Raw genomic sequence first — 14794 nt, 5'->3', positions numbered from 1 at the left:
TCAGGGATTCCACCATGGACTGGATGCCACCCCCCCCCCCCCCCCCGAACCAGGACCATCTGAGGGGAGACCAGCACCGTCAGTTCCCAAAGACCACACAAAAGGAAGATCCCCTAAAGTAACCCCACCCAGAGAAGGCAACCTCCCAGGCAAAATGGGGCACATGCCATCACTAAAAGGGGGCCACTGAGGCCTGAAAAAATCCATGAGCCTTCGCCAGCTGCCCATCTGTCTACACCAAGCGGCACCCCAATCCAGAATAGCGATAGGATTTGGAAACGCTGCCGGGCGTCCATTGCCCATCCAGGCAGAAGGATTAGCACATCCAATCTGGCCACCCCCCCGAACCCAGGCAACACAAGATCACCATGCCTACTCTGACTGTCCAGACCAAACCAGCCAGGGAAGGGACCCGGAAAGCCCTGCTCAGCAGCAGCAGCAGAAACAGAAGAGGCTGCTGCACCGGTTTGAACACTGGGCAGAAAAGGAGTGCTGGAAGGATTCTCCAGTGGAACGGAGGTCGAAGTTCCAACGATCGCGGACCCGATGACGCCCCCCATGAGATCGCGAGCCTATGCGCGCACCGTGTCCGACTCCGCCCCTCACTGATGCGCGCGCCAACGGGATCGCATCCAAGGCATCAGACGCAGGCCCGACTCCTCCCGCCTCACTTCTCCCTAGTGAACAGACAGGCGCAAGGGAAGGAAGCTGGTGAACCCCAGCAGGAGGACATGGGCGGGAAGGCCCGGGGGCAAACTCAGCGCTGCTCACTGCATCTCTGTAGTGCCGCTCCCCAGGACCGAGCAAACTCCTCTCTCATCGCCGAAGTCATCCGCAGCTACTGCAGCCTCCTCCGACTCCATCTCTGCAGCCAAGGCGTCAGCAACAAAGCAAACCGGGGAAAAAACAGGTGAGGAGAAACCGCAAAGCGAGAAACCAAGGCAGGCAAGCCAAAAAAACACCGAGACAGCCACAGCAAGAAAAAAGCAACCTTAGCAGCTGCAGAGATGCCAGTCAAATGATACCGGACTGGCATCTCACAACTAAAACCCCGCCTATAACCTTCGTGTCAGCGCCAGGCAGCCAATCACCTGCCGACACCACAGAATTCAAAACTAACGGCTGGCAAGTCGGCAGAAATTCCACCGAGGCTTACACCAGCCCCCTCTCCCCCCTCCCCCCCTACCAGCAACCTAACACTCCGGAGACCCACCTCGCCCCCCCCCCCCCCCACCCCATCGCCTAACCACACCTTATGGGCCTGCTCCCTAAGTGAGCCTGGCACCATATTACTTTGGCCGACCAAGCACAAGGCCCAGTCGACCTCCCATTCTGAATGTTGTGGGAAGTAAAACACCTCTAAATCCCTAAGCATTTAGGGTTTCAACTCCCAGCAGCCCACTTGATATATCCAGTGTTTCAGGGAAATCAGAAGCTCCCTCTAGAGGGCAATTGCTTGTAAATGTCTGAAAGCCCTGAAACAGAGTACTTTGGTATGTATGTTTGATCCTAAAGGTTTGGGGGGACAGTGAGAAAACATGAAACAGGACGGTAAGTGAGCGACGGCAAAGGTGACACTCCAGCACAGTCAGAACCTGAGAGCTCAGCCGTCACCATGGAAACGGGGATGCTGTGGCACAAACCATTCCTCAGACAGGTGAGGTCATAAAATAAACTGTATTATTAGAGTGGACAAAAGGTACTCATAGAACAAATATGTACACTGCAACTGATGTATTATGTATTAACCTAATGAAATGAATAAACTTGGCCTCATATTTTTAAATAGCTTACATTTTTCCATTGTGAGCATGGCTAACACAGTTTGGATCGCCTTTGGTTCCATGCTAGTACACGCCAGTCCTGTTGTCTTCGGGGGAGAGCAGTGAGCGAGCACTGGGAGATCCCTTCTGCTTGCAGCCACTTGCTTTTAGCTGAGGCTCAGGTACCCATTCAATGCTGGGCAAGGATTTCTGCCACTCTCAGACACTGATGATGCACTTTCTCACCTTTAACCCAGCAGAAGGGGACGAGGGTCTGGAGGAGCAGGGGTCAGCTGAGCAGTGAGCGAGGGTGAGTCACTTTGAGACCATCAGGCGGTGGCGTCCTCTTCATGCAGGGTGCCGAGGACACCTCCCTAGCAGTAGCAGTTGAGACAAGGAAATAAGTGTGAGAGTCTGGGAGCTGCCTTGCTTCACCTTGGTTGGATATAAGCATTAAGCAATACCATATCAGTATTGATTTTGGCTGCTCTGGGAGCTCAGTGGATGGCCCCTGTTTTTCAAGGGAATGGCTTCAGGATCTCAGCTGATTCTGAGATCATTATCATCAGGTCCTTGATGGATATGGTTTGTTTGGAAACTAGCGGAGGGTTTTATTCAGAGGAAAGTCACTGGCACTTGATTTTTAAGGGCTTTTCTCACATTGGGTGGTGAAAAATATTTATTGTGCTGTACGCTGTGAGATGGAATAATTTTGCTTGTTAAACTGAACTTTTGTATGCTTAATGGGTCCCAGTGCTTCAGTTCCTGTAATATGCATTTAGCTACTGAGCTAGTAAAGGTCTCAACCTCATTCCAGAGGCCAAAGGCAGACCTTTCTGGGTGGGTCACACTTGTGGGAACAAAATGTTATAGTTGGTGATTTGCTTGCTCTGTACTATTAGCACAATGCAGGGCAAGAAAGCAAGAAAGTAGGAGATCTCACTAATGAGAGCTAATCTTATTGAATGAAGGACATTTCCATCTGTCCCACTAAGGGAAGCACTTGCTGTTTACTGCTTCAGTCCTTTCACTTCAAGCAGTGAGAATGAAACAGAAGGGAAAAGGGTGGATAAAAGAGCCTATAGTGTTCTATAGTGTGTGCTTAAGCCATACTCCCACCGTGCCTGTTCCCATAGGAGAGGAGGGGATGGAACTGGAACGTACAGTGCAGGCAGAATACAAGGAAAAACAGGAAAAGAGGAGTTGCAAATGGAATAGAGCCATAGTTTTCTACTCTGTGTCCACTCCAGCTTCATCCCCCTCCCCTCCTGTGTCAAAAGGCAGCAGGTTGGGAGAAAAAAGAAGGGAGGAACTGAGAAGAAGCAGTTCAGCTTGCATTTGTCTATGATGCCTTAACTTGGGACACAGCTAGGTGCAGAGTGGAGGAGGAGTAAGGGGGCATCCCAGATCAAAAGGGGGGGGGTATTGGGGGGGGGGGGTTTGAAGAGGCTTGGATGAGGTCTGGTGGGGCAGGATTGAGGGAAAGGGATTGCATGTGTGAGAAAGTGTGGCTTAGCAGGGAGGGAAAGGGGAAGAAAGGAAAGTAGGTATGCATTCCACTTCTCCCTCGCTGCTAATCAACAGGAACCTGAGGGTGACCACAACTCAAAATATTCCAGGTATGCCAATCCCACCAGCCCAAGACTGTAAACATGCTGGGGGGAATCCAGATGGTGCTATGTCTCTCCCCTCAACTCTTCTCCTCCACTCAGTCTGTGGCAACAATGGAAAAAAAGTTAACATGGGTCTGTGAGCAGGTGTGTGCCCACTGGTCCTGTGGGGCCCTCCCTCTATACAGGCTTCTTTATTAACAGGAAACCCTTGCAGAAAAGGTAGTGGGGCTGCCGCAGTAAGTGCTAACTTCTTTTCATTGCTGCCATGTGCCAAACAGAGAGGTAGAGAAGATGAGTTGAAGGGTGAAGTGTATGTGCAGCTGAGGAGGACCTGAGAAGGGATATCCCCAAATACTCCCCCTCCCCCACTCTCTAGTAACCCTAGCTTCTCCATCCCTCCACTAGAAATTCCTATGAGCACCAAAGTCTGTAATCCAGCTCTGGGGAGATATGAAACGCCTGTCCCACTCAATTTTTTTAGTTTTACATGCTCCATATTCATTAGGTGCATCTTCTGAAGTAGGGCAATCTGTGAATTTTGTTTAAAAACTTAAAATAGACTTACATTCGAGAGGTGAGGATACCAGGGAAAACATGCATGCAGCAACAGAGAGAAGAAAAATCCTTTTATAATCAATGTAAAACTAAAGTAATAACTGAAGACCCAGAGATAATTTTGGGCATTCAGCATGTACATGGGGCATTATTTCTTTCAGTATTAGGGGTGCAAGGGAACTTTAGACTAACAGCCGGAAAATGAGCTTTCCTGCCCCTCCCCCTTCTCTGGTACCTGGCCATACATTCTCAGGTTGGCAGTCTTCTTATGTGGCCAGTGGCCTTAAAAGGGCCACACTGGCTTTTTCTCTCTGGTCCATCTCATCTGCTCCCACTCTGGAAGGGGTGTTTCAGGCATGGGTTGAACCACTATTACTCACCTCAGGGCAATTGCTAGAAAAAATGTCGCAGGCAAGGATTGCTTGCAGCGCCAGCCTTTTCTTTTAGGGTCATGTGCTCGCAGACTGAGACTGACCCAGTAGTAGCATGGTGCCTCCCCCATACCCTTGCATCTTGGATGGTCACCCTTCTTGCTCACCCCTTGCAAAAGCCCTGGCTCCTCTGGTTGGGGCTTTAGCTACTCAGATCCTACAAAGGCAATTCTGCTCTCTATCACATATCTCCGCCTTGAGTATTTCAATGCACAAAGGAAAGCACCTATATCTGGTAGGATCAGAGCTTTCTGTTTGTTGCTGGAAGTAAATCACCTCTAAATTTTCAGAAATTGTGATTTCAACTCCCAGGGGCCCACTTAATTAGTATCCGATGTTTAAAACAAATAATTTCTAGAGGAAAAATGCTTCTAATGTCTGAACGCCCTGGAACAGAATACTTTAGTATGTATGTTGGCCCCTAAAATTTAGATGAAAAAGTGAGAAAACCTGCAGCTGGATAGAAGTAAGCTACAGCAGATGCAATACTACAGCACAGTGAAAATCTGTGGTATAGCTCAACACAGAAGTAGCATCTTAATGGAAACAGGGACATTGGAGCAAACCATTTGATAGACAGGGTAAGGATGTGAAATTAACTATGAGGCAAAAAAACCTGTGGAGGAGTCAGTTGGGCTGTTAGATGAACAAGTGGCAAAAAGTGTGCTCAGGGAAGACAAGGAAACAGAAAAACTGAATGAATTCATTGCTTCAGGTTTTAGTGAGGAAGATGTTTAGGCACATACCCACACCTGAAACATTCTTTAAAGATGGAGATTCTGAACAACTAAAACAAATATCTGTGAAATGGAGGATGTAATAGATCAGGTTGATAAACTAAAGGAAGTAACAAATCACCAGAACCAGATGGCATCCACTGCAGTTATAAAATAACTAAAATATGAACATGATAACTTGTTACTTCTAATCTGTAACCTATTATTTAAAGCAAGATTGGAAGGTGGCCAATGTGAATCCGATTTTTACAAAGGGCTCCAGGGGTGATCCAGTGAGTCTGACATCAGTGCCATGCAAAATGGTAGAAGCCATTCTTAAAATCAAAATTACTGGCCATATAGATTAACATGGCTTAATGGGGAGGAGTCAGCATGGTTTTAGTAAAGGGAACTCTTGACTTACCAATCAGGATACAGCAGGCACTAGGAATTCAGTCAAGAAACAGGATATCATGGAACAAACTCACAGGCCGATGCAGAAATCTGGGCATTAAAACATTGTGTGCTAGATTTCAGCACAGTTATAATGCTCAGATATACATTTTTTAAAATTACAGTTGCAGCAATCTAAGGATATGCTAATATATCATGAGTTTTAAAAAAAGCATATTAATCTTAAAATGTGCATTCAGCACAGGCCGAAAGCACATTTTGACTCAGGAAAGTGCCCAATAGGGAGGAGAGTACTTATCCTGCTAAGTGGCAACCACTGCCATTTAGCTGGATAAGTCAGCACTTATCCGGCTAGCTGACTGTCATCTGCCACTGCCACATAGCTGAATAAGTATTGACTTGTGATGTCATGCAAGTGGTCTTGGGCTTTAGAAGGGGGCTGAAGGACAGAATAGTCTGGACTCCAGCCTTTCTCCACAGAAAATGCTTTATTCACAGTGAAACAAACAATAACAGAAAGAGTCTGTTCATCTTAGCAGTTGAAATCAAGAGTTCAGACATTCACAGGCTCACCAGATTTTCTGTCTTTCTTCAACCCCAGGGCTTCCTTGTTTACTCCTGGATATGCTTTCTTAATCCCCCACTCAGGGGAATATCCTGGAACCAGCATTCCCTTCTGGGCTGTGCTTTAAGGTGAACCAGGCTAAATGTCTGGTCTTAGTCTTTTAAGGGAGTCTTGATATATACTTCTTTACATACTCTTCCCCTCAGCTTCAACTTCCCAGGCTGAGACCTGCCCCTACCAGGGTTTTCTCTGTGGAATGGGAATAGTCTCCTGAATTTCCCGTAACTGATGACCTCCTTCTTCATTGTTGAGTTATGGCCTTCAGACCCAGGGACTCGTTTTCTATCTATCCTCTGTTGCTGGGAAAGCTTGACTGGCTCATCTTCTTCTTGGGTAATCCTAAAACTATTCAGGTTACTCTCCACATCCTCCTCTAGTGGCACTATGGTATTATAGTGTATTTGGGAATCTTCCTCTACCCCAGGTGGGACTCTGTCCATAGCAATCTCTAAATATTGGAACTGATTGAGTTTTTTCCTTATGGCATTGCTGTCATGGTCTGAATATCTCAGGCTTCCTGACATAGAAGTTTGGATCTTCTAATGGGAAGCCTCCAAAAAAGATGACTCAAAAAAGATGTCAAACTAGTCATACACTGGTCCCAAAGAGTCTCAAATTGTGGATAGTCATGTCTCAGAACAACAGGGTATGGAAGAATTCCCACCTCTATATTGGCTTGTCCAGCCAGGATCATCAGCACAAACTGGTTGGTTGGGTACTGTTGTGTTCACCATATGTACATTGAAGGATCACCGTTTTCTTGTAGTCGATCTGTACTCTCTTCTTATATTTTCTGCTTGAACTTGATTTAGATGCTGAGTGGAATTTCTTGTGAAATGGGCATTCTGAAGGAAACTGGTTGTACATGGTTTCTCTAATGAGTGTGGTTTGATTTTCTTTAGAAAGTTTTCTCCATAGTCTACAGCTAAACTCTGGCTGTTCCACTTCATGATTTTCTGGTTTTGCATGACTTCTCTCTGTCTTTCTGATAATTTTACCACACTTAGAACATGGAAATGCTATTTCTCCTGTATGTTTTCTGTTCTGCCTTTATTTTATCCTTCAGTCTGAGGGTTTTAGTTGACCAACTACCCAGTATAATCAATAAACAGGGTGGGAGAACCAGGCTGGGAGGGATAGAAGGAAAACAAGAACTCTAGAACAGGTGGCATGTTAGTAGAAAGGTGTATCATTTATCTTTTTTAACATTTTTGTTTTGAGGACAAAATATCCCAGTATAACAAATCAAGAAGAAATCTAGTGTGGAAAGATCACTTCAAGACTCTAAAATAGGACACCAGCACCAGCAACAATGGCATGAAACCTTGATGACAGCATGAGAGGCAAACTGGCACCCAAAGTGGCATTAGCATCCTAAGGCATCATGAAGGGGGAATGAAATGTTGGCAGGAAATAAACCAAGACACTGATTAAAGGGGTCAAGCAGCACAAAGAGTGGCATCAAGACAGCAAAGCGACATGAGAGGTGCAAAGCAGCCCGCCAAAATGACAGGGACAATTCAAGTTTTAGTAAGGTCTAGGATACTGGCAGCAAGGCAAATTGGTATAAAGAACTCCAAGCTGTAAAGTCTGGGCATGGCAGCAAGGCTGAGTGGCACAAGGACTCCCAAGATATAGCAAGAGGAGTATAGCAGCAAGGCAGAGTGGCATGGGAGATGCCAGTCATTCTGTTCAAGCATGTTTGCCAATTGTCAGATTCAACACAAGAAAATGAACCATGATGAGTATCATTTTCTTGAAACAAGCTTTTATTACATTCTCTGCTTGAACTTGATCTAGCTATTGGGTGCCATTTTGATTTTCTGGTGAAATAGCCTTTCAGCATGAAGTTATCACATTCAGAACATGTCACTCCTTTCTCCCCAGTAAGACTTTCCTAGTATTCATGCAGTTTGCTTTATTAAGAAAGCTTTTATTCCATTCTCTGATTGAACTTGATCTAGCTGCTGAGCATAGTTTTGATTTTCTTGTGAAATGGGATGTCTAAATGAAACTATTACATTTAGAACATACAAATGGTTTCTCTCCTCTGTTTTCTGTTCTGCCTGTATTTCTTCTTTCAGACTGAGGACTTTTGTGGACAATCTACCCCAGTATAATCAACAAACAAACAGGCTGGGAGAATCAGGCTGGAACTGTGGAGAGGTAGAAGAAAAAGAAGAACTTTAGAGCAGATTGTATGGTAGTAGTACCCTGTATATTTTGTCTTTTTTAAACATTTTTGTTCTGGGACGAAACATCCCAATATAATAAATGAAGAATAAAGCTAGACTGGGAAGAACATCCTAAGGCTCCAAAAAAAGGGGCAACAGCTACAGTGGCATGAACCCTTGATGGCAGCATGAGAGGCAAACCTGCATTCAAAGTGCATCAGCATCCTAAGACAGCAAAGTGACAAAACAAGTGTACACAGCTAAGACTGTTGCCTGCTGTTCACTGCTTGATTACTTCAGTGATCTGCTCAAACTAGTGATCACTTGTCTGGTTTGGATTGGTGCAGCAGTGCCCACTGCCCAGTACCCATCTAGAGAAAAAAAAACATTCTGTACTGGCACTGCTGGTCCACTGCCACTCTCCGCACTGTCTCCCTCCTACACACAGACCCTGCTACCCTCACCCAGAAGAGAAAAAAACACAGCAGCAAAGTGCCTGCCAGCTTGGCTGGCAGCCTTGCATTACTTTACAGTGGGTGACACCAGTGCAGCACTACTGAAGCAGCAGACCAGGCAGCGAAACAATTTTACTACAACTGATGAAGAAATAATATGTGAAAACAGAGCACAATATATGATCTCCTATTAGAAGAAAGTCTGAGAAGAAATGGTGCAGCACTGCCCACCCTGTACATGCCTAGACTGCAGGATCAGCATCACTAGATCTAGAGAGCAGCACTAGGCTGGAATTTTCAGTCCACTATGATGCCTCTGAGGTCTCCTTGCCAACAAATCCAGCCCAGTGCCCACTAGTCCTTCACAAGATTGTGACATTACACATGACTCATAGGGAAGGGTTAGTTGCCATGACAATAGGGATGGGCTGGCAGATAGTTAAAGCAACATTTTTTAACTATCAATACCATGAAGAAATGCACTTGTTACCATCCTATAAATTTCTATGAGTCAACAGACCCATAGGAATATGGGACAAAGCAAATGAAACAGGAATATTCTAAATGGTCTTCCTCCCTGAGTGCCACATTATTTAGTTTAGTTTAGTTTAGTTTATTGGTGTTTATATACCGGTGTATCAGAAGAACCTTCACATCTGGTTACAAAAATACAGCACATTTAGAAATACATTAATTGATAAAATAGTAACAGCTAAAGACTACACAAAGTAAAATATAAATTAGCTGTTAAAAATAATCTAAGAATCAGTAAAAATTCATAAAACAGGTATCAAATTAAAATGAACATACTAATAAAAACAATAAAAGGAACATATAATAAGACAAAATACAAGATACGAAGAAAAATAAAGATAAAGATAGTAGCCCATCAAAGTTAAGAAGAGTGTGCGTGCTCAACAGTTGTCCCTCATTCATATCATTACATGCTCTTCTTAGCCTTCTAATCTATAGTTTCGTGCTCAGTATAGGCACATTTAAATAACCAGGTCTTTAATTCGGATTTAAATTGCTTTTTTTCTGCAGTAAGCCTTAAAGACGTTGGTAAGGAATTCCAAAGTTTAGTTCCAGCAATAGAACACGCTCCCTTACATGGCTAAGCCTAGCCGATCTAATAGTAGGAACTGATAGAAGACCTTTATCAGCAGATCACAAATCCCTCTGCGGTACATGAAGGCGTAAAGATGTATTAAGCCATTCGGTGTGTTCTCCATAAATGACATTATGAATTAGGGAGGCAATTTTATATTGAATACGATATTGAATTGGGAGCCAATGTAGTTTAATTAGTGTTGGGGTGATGTGATCACATTTTCTCTGACCCGTCAAAATACGTGCCGTAGCATTCTGCAGTACCTGAAGAGAGTGAATGCTGGACACCGGTAAACCAAGAAGCAGTGAATTACAATAGTCCAAATATGCAAAAATAAGAGACTGTAGAACGGATGTAAAATTTGTAAGTTCCAAAAAAGGTTTTAACCTACGCAAAATTAACAATTTGTAATAGCCATCTTTCAACTTCATGGAGATATGTTTCTAAATTACGAGTAAATTACGAGTATTAAAACAAGGATTAATTTTTATATTATCAGTAAAATTCAAAGAGGGAATGCTACTAAGATGGAATTTACGTTCAAGTAGCAGAATTTCTGTTTTATTCATATTTAAGATTAAACGTAAGTGTTGAAGTAATTTTTTTAGTGACAAAATATAAATTTTGATAAGCTCTAACTTATCTTCTATTGACGTTTCTATAGGAACTAAAAATTGGATGTAGTCTGCGTACATATAAAATTTCAAACCTAATCCATTTAGAAAATGACAAATAGGTAAAACATATATATTAAAAAGTGAGGCAGACAGGGTAGATCCCTGGGGAACACATGTGGCCAAAGTAACTTTTACTTACAACCTCTTTCCCATCTTTTAGACAAATTTGACATTTTCTATAAAATATATGCAGATGATGTACAGCTGTTTTTCCCTGTGCGTGCTGATCCTAAAGTCATTTTTTGTTGGACTGAAAATTGCTTAGTAGAGATTCGGAATGTGCTAATGGTATTCAGTTGGTATTGAACGTATCTAAAACCGAAGCCCGATGAGTTTCATGTCACCCTATACTGGAAACTGTTCCGAGTTTGAAATTGATGATGTGAGAATTCCTTTTAATGAGATTGTACGTGACCTTGGATTTCAGCTGAATGAATTTATGAATTATAAGGCTCACATTCATTTTTTATTGAAATTGGGTTTTTACAAACTTACAGGCCAATGCAATACCGTGCGCTGGCTGCAGCGCACAGCTCAACACGTGATTGGACTTGCGTTTTGGACAATGCAAAACAGGGGTTAATGCATCCAAAACATGCGTCCAACCGAGCGCGTAGCTAATAGCGCTCATCACATGTAAATTCATGTTGATGAGGTTATTATCTATTTCCTCCAGATGCAAAAAAAGTGTGCACCCGACGTGCACATTTTTATCATCAAAAGTTAATGCCTGCTCTGAAGCAGGCGTTAATTCTTGAGGAGCCCAACATGTTTACAGAAAAGCGGAAAATACTGCTTTTCTGTAGTTCCTCTGACTTAATATTGTAGTGATATTAAGTCGGAGGAACTGAAAAAGAACCCCCCAAAAAATAAAATAAAATAAGTGTGTCAGCAGTCAGGTTAGGAAAAGGGATGCTCAATTAACGAGCATGCATTTTCCTAAACCGTGGCTGTGCACAGGTTAGGGGAATGGATGCTCGTAAAATTGAGCGTCCGTTTTCCTAACCCGCTAATAGCCATCTCTCCTGGGTGCCTGATGCTGAGGAGGCGCTAGGGTCACAAAGTTTTCCCTTGGTCCTCCTTTTTACTGTGGCAGCTGATTTAAATAATAAATCAGGCACCTGGGAAAGGTGGATCGGCAAGCGTTAAGAGAGCGGTTGCTCAATCATGAGCACCTGTTTAACATGCACCAAGATTGTATCAGCCTGTTAGACTTTTATGACATTTGAAATGGTTGTTACGAGCATTTCTTTTAACTTCGATAGATTACTGAAATGGTTTCCTAATTGGTTTAAACAAATCACAAAAAACAATCCAGTACTAAGTATCAAATCAAATACACAGTTCTTAATATTCACAGAGAACTCAAACACACAACAGCCAAAATGCTGATCAAAAATCATTTTCTCTTGCTTTTTGAGAAAAAGATAAGTTTTATTTTTTGTTCCTTTGAAATGTAATGAAACATTTTTTTGGAAAATTGAAGGACTAATTTATTTGCATTAAAAAAATACGTTAAGCAGAGACTTGTGATGATAGTGTTTTCCTGCAGCACTTCAGCTGTTGAGGTATAATTTTTTTAGGTCCCTGTGAATATTAAGAACTGTTGGGCTGATGCAATAAAAGTGCGTGGTAAAACTTGCGTTGAGCACCCGTTTCCGAATGCACACACATTCACAGTCCCTGGGAACCCGACGCAATATGCAAATTAGTGGCCGTGCTAAAAAGGATGCACTAGGGACAAATTGTCCCTAATACCCAAAAGCACCAGGTGCCCTGAAGACGTGGCTGTGCGCGGGTTAGGAAAATGGACAGTCAGTACGCACACCTGCAGTGTGTATATTGTGCATGTATATTGTGTTCCCACCAATTTTTTTTTTTTTGTTTTGTTATTGAGCCCTTCCTTTTTTTTTTGTAAATTTCAATCCCTGCAAGCAGTGGATTTTACTATTGCAATAATACTAAGTAGAAAGAACCATTGACAGCATTACATTTTGTTTTTCTTGAGTCCTTGGCTCATGGTACGACATCGCCAGCTCTGGGGATGGTGCTAAGTTTGCAGTGTTAACGAGTGTGCATTGGGTGCCTGGGGGGGGGGGGGGGGGGGCGGTTCTGCATCAGGGGTAATAGCTAATAGCCACATCTACATTGCATTTACATGTGATGAGCGCTATTAGCTATGCGCTTGTTTGGATGCGTGTTTTGGACTACATCAGGAGTTAGTCTAGCACATCCAAAACGTGCATCCAATCACGCGTTAAGCTGTGCTCTAGGCTGAGCACACTATATCGCTTTCGCCTATGTGTATTTGATTTGATCCTTAGTATTGGGTTGTTCTCTGTGATTTGCTTAACTTTTATGCCCTAAGGAGTGACTTTACAGCATGTGTTAATTGGTTTACCATTCTGTGGCATACAGTCACTACAGGTTGTACAGAATTTGGCAGCAAGGTTGATTATGGGTGGGGGTTCACGGGATCATGTGAAGCCTATGCTGAAATATTTGCCTTGGCTGCCTTTAAAAAAGCATATCAAATTTAAAATTTGAATTCTGATTTATAAAATTGTTCATCATAGGGCTCCTCAGTATCTTAATGATCTTTTATTTATTTATTTATTTATTTTACATTTTCTATAATGACCTTCATGAAAAGATTCATATCAAACCGGTTTACATGGAACTTAGGGACTAACTAAATAACCAATAATAATAATAATCTTCTAACTATATTCACTCCTTCTCGATGTTTGATTGCTGGAGAAAAATTACTATTCAACATTCCTTCTATAAAAAAAAGCGCATCAAAAGGAGACTCTTGAATGAGCATTCTCAATTATTGGATCACAGATGTGGAACTTTTTACCTAAAATTTTCCAGTTTGTGGCAGACTATAAGCTTTTTCACAAGCAATTAAAATCATGATTGTTTACAGAAGCCTTTGGCTACGTTTTCTGAAGCTGTAACCTTTTTATTCTTTTAATGTTCTTTGTCTGTTTTTAATATTTTATCATTAAGTATGTGAATTGTTTTGAATTAATGTTGCATTGTAATCTGCCTAGAATAAGGACTGACTTGGGAAGCATATAAATATGTCTAAATAAATAATGGAAAATGTTTCATTTGTGGGATGTCTCCATTTATTTCGTGGACACCCACGAATAAAACAAATTGGACCCATCCATTTGGATGTACATTTTAGAATGAATGCACATCCCAATTGAATATAACCAGATAGATTTTTAAGTCATCTTCAAAGATATCCAGTTAAGTAGCACTGTAAACACCCCATTAAAATAAATTGCATGGTCAGACCATGTTATAAGTCCAATCCATGTACTTTTCACCACCAGCATTAGATGTTTGTTCTTGAATATGTGTTCTATAGTGGGGAATAAAAGGTAAATTTTTACCATATGGGTGAACAAACCTCCATATATCAACTAGGCACCCTCCCTCCGCTGTCAGCCAAAAATGTTAGTATTACTTGTCAGTTATCTGGGAAAGACTCCTGTTAATGTCAGCTACTGGATCCAGAACCAGACTTAAGTCTTCTCCAACTATGATACAGTCTTCTGCACACATTAAGAAAGGTGGAAAGAAGGCAAAACGATTACCAGCATGGTGAAAAGGGGAGGTGAAAGAAGCTATTTTAGCCAAAAGATCTTCATTCAAAAATTGGAAGAAGGATCCAACAGAAGAAAATAGGATAATGCATAAACGTTGGCAAGTTAAATGTAAGACATTGATAAGACAGGCTAAGAGAGAATTTGAAAAGAAGTTGGCCATAGAGGCAAAAACTCACAGTAAAAACTTTTTAAAATATATCCGAAGCAGAAAGCCTGTGAAGGAGTCAGTTGGACCGTTAGATGATCGAGGGGTTAAAGGGGCACGTAGAGAAGATAAGGCCATCGCGGTAAGATTAAATGATTTCTTTGCTTCGGTGTTTACTGAAGAGGATGTTGGGGAGATACCTGAACTGGAGAAGGTTTTCATGGGTAATGATGGACTGAATCAAATCACGGTAAACCTAGAAGATGTGGTAGACCTGATTGACAAACTGAAGAATGGTAAATCACCTGGACTGGATGGCATACACCCCAGAGTTCTGAAGGAAATAAAAAATGAAATTTCAGAGGTTAGGACTTTTCAGCTTGGAGAAGAGACGGTTGAGGGGGGATATGATAGAGGTGTTTAAAATCATGAGAGGTCTAGAATGGGTAGATGTGAATCAGTTATTTACTCTTTCGGATAATAGAAAGA

The sequence above is a fragment of the Rhinatrema bivittatum genome, chromosome 9 (genome assembly GCF_901001135.1).
Source record: "Rhinatrema bivittatum chromosome 9, aRhiBiv1.1, whole genome shotgun sequence".
Classification (NCBI taxonomy): domain Eukaryota; kingdom Metazoa; phylum Chordata; class Amphibia; order Gymnophiona; family Rhinatrematidae; genus Rhinatrema; species Rhinatrema bivittatum.
The sequence above is the reverse complement of the archived record's forward strand: the minus strand, read 5'-3'. Positions refer to the sequence as shown.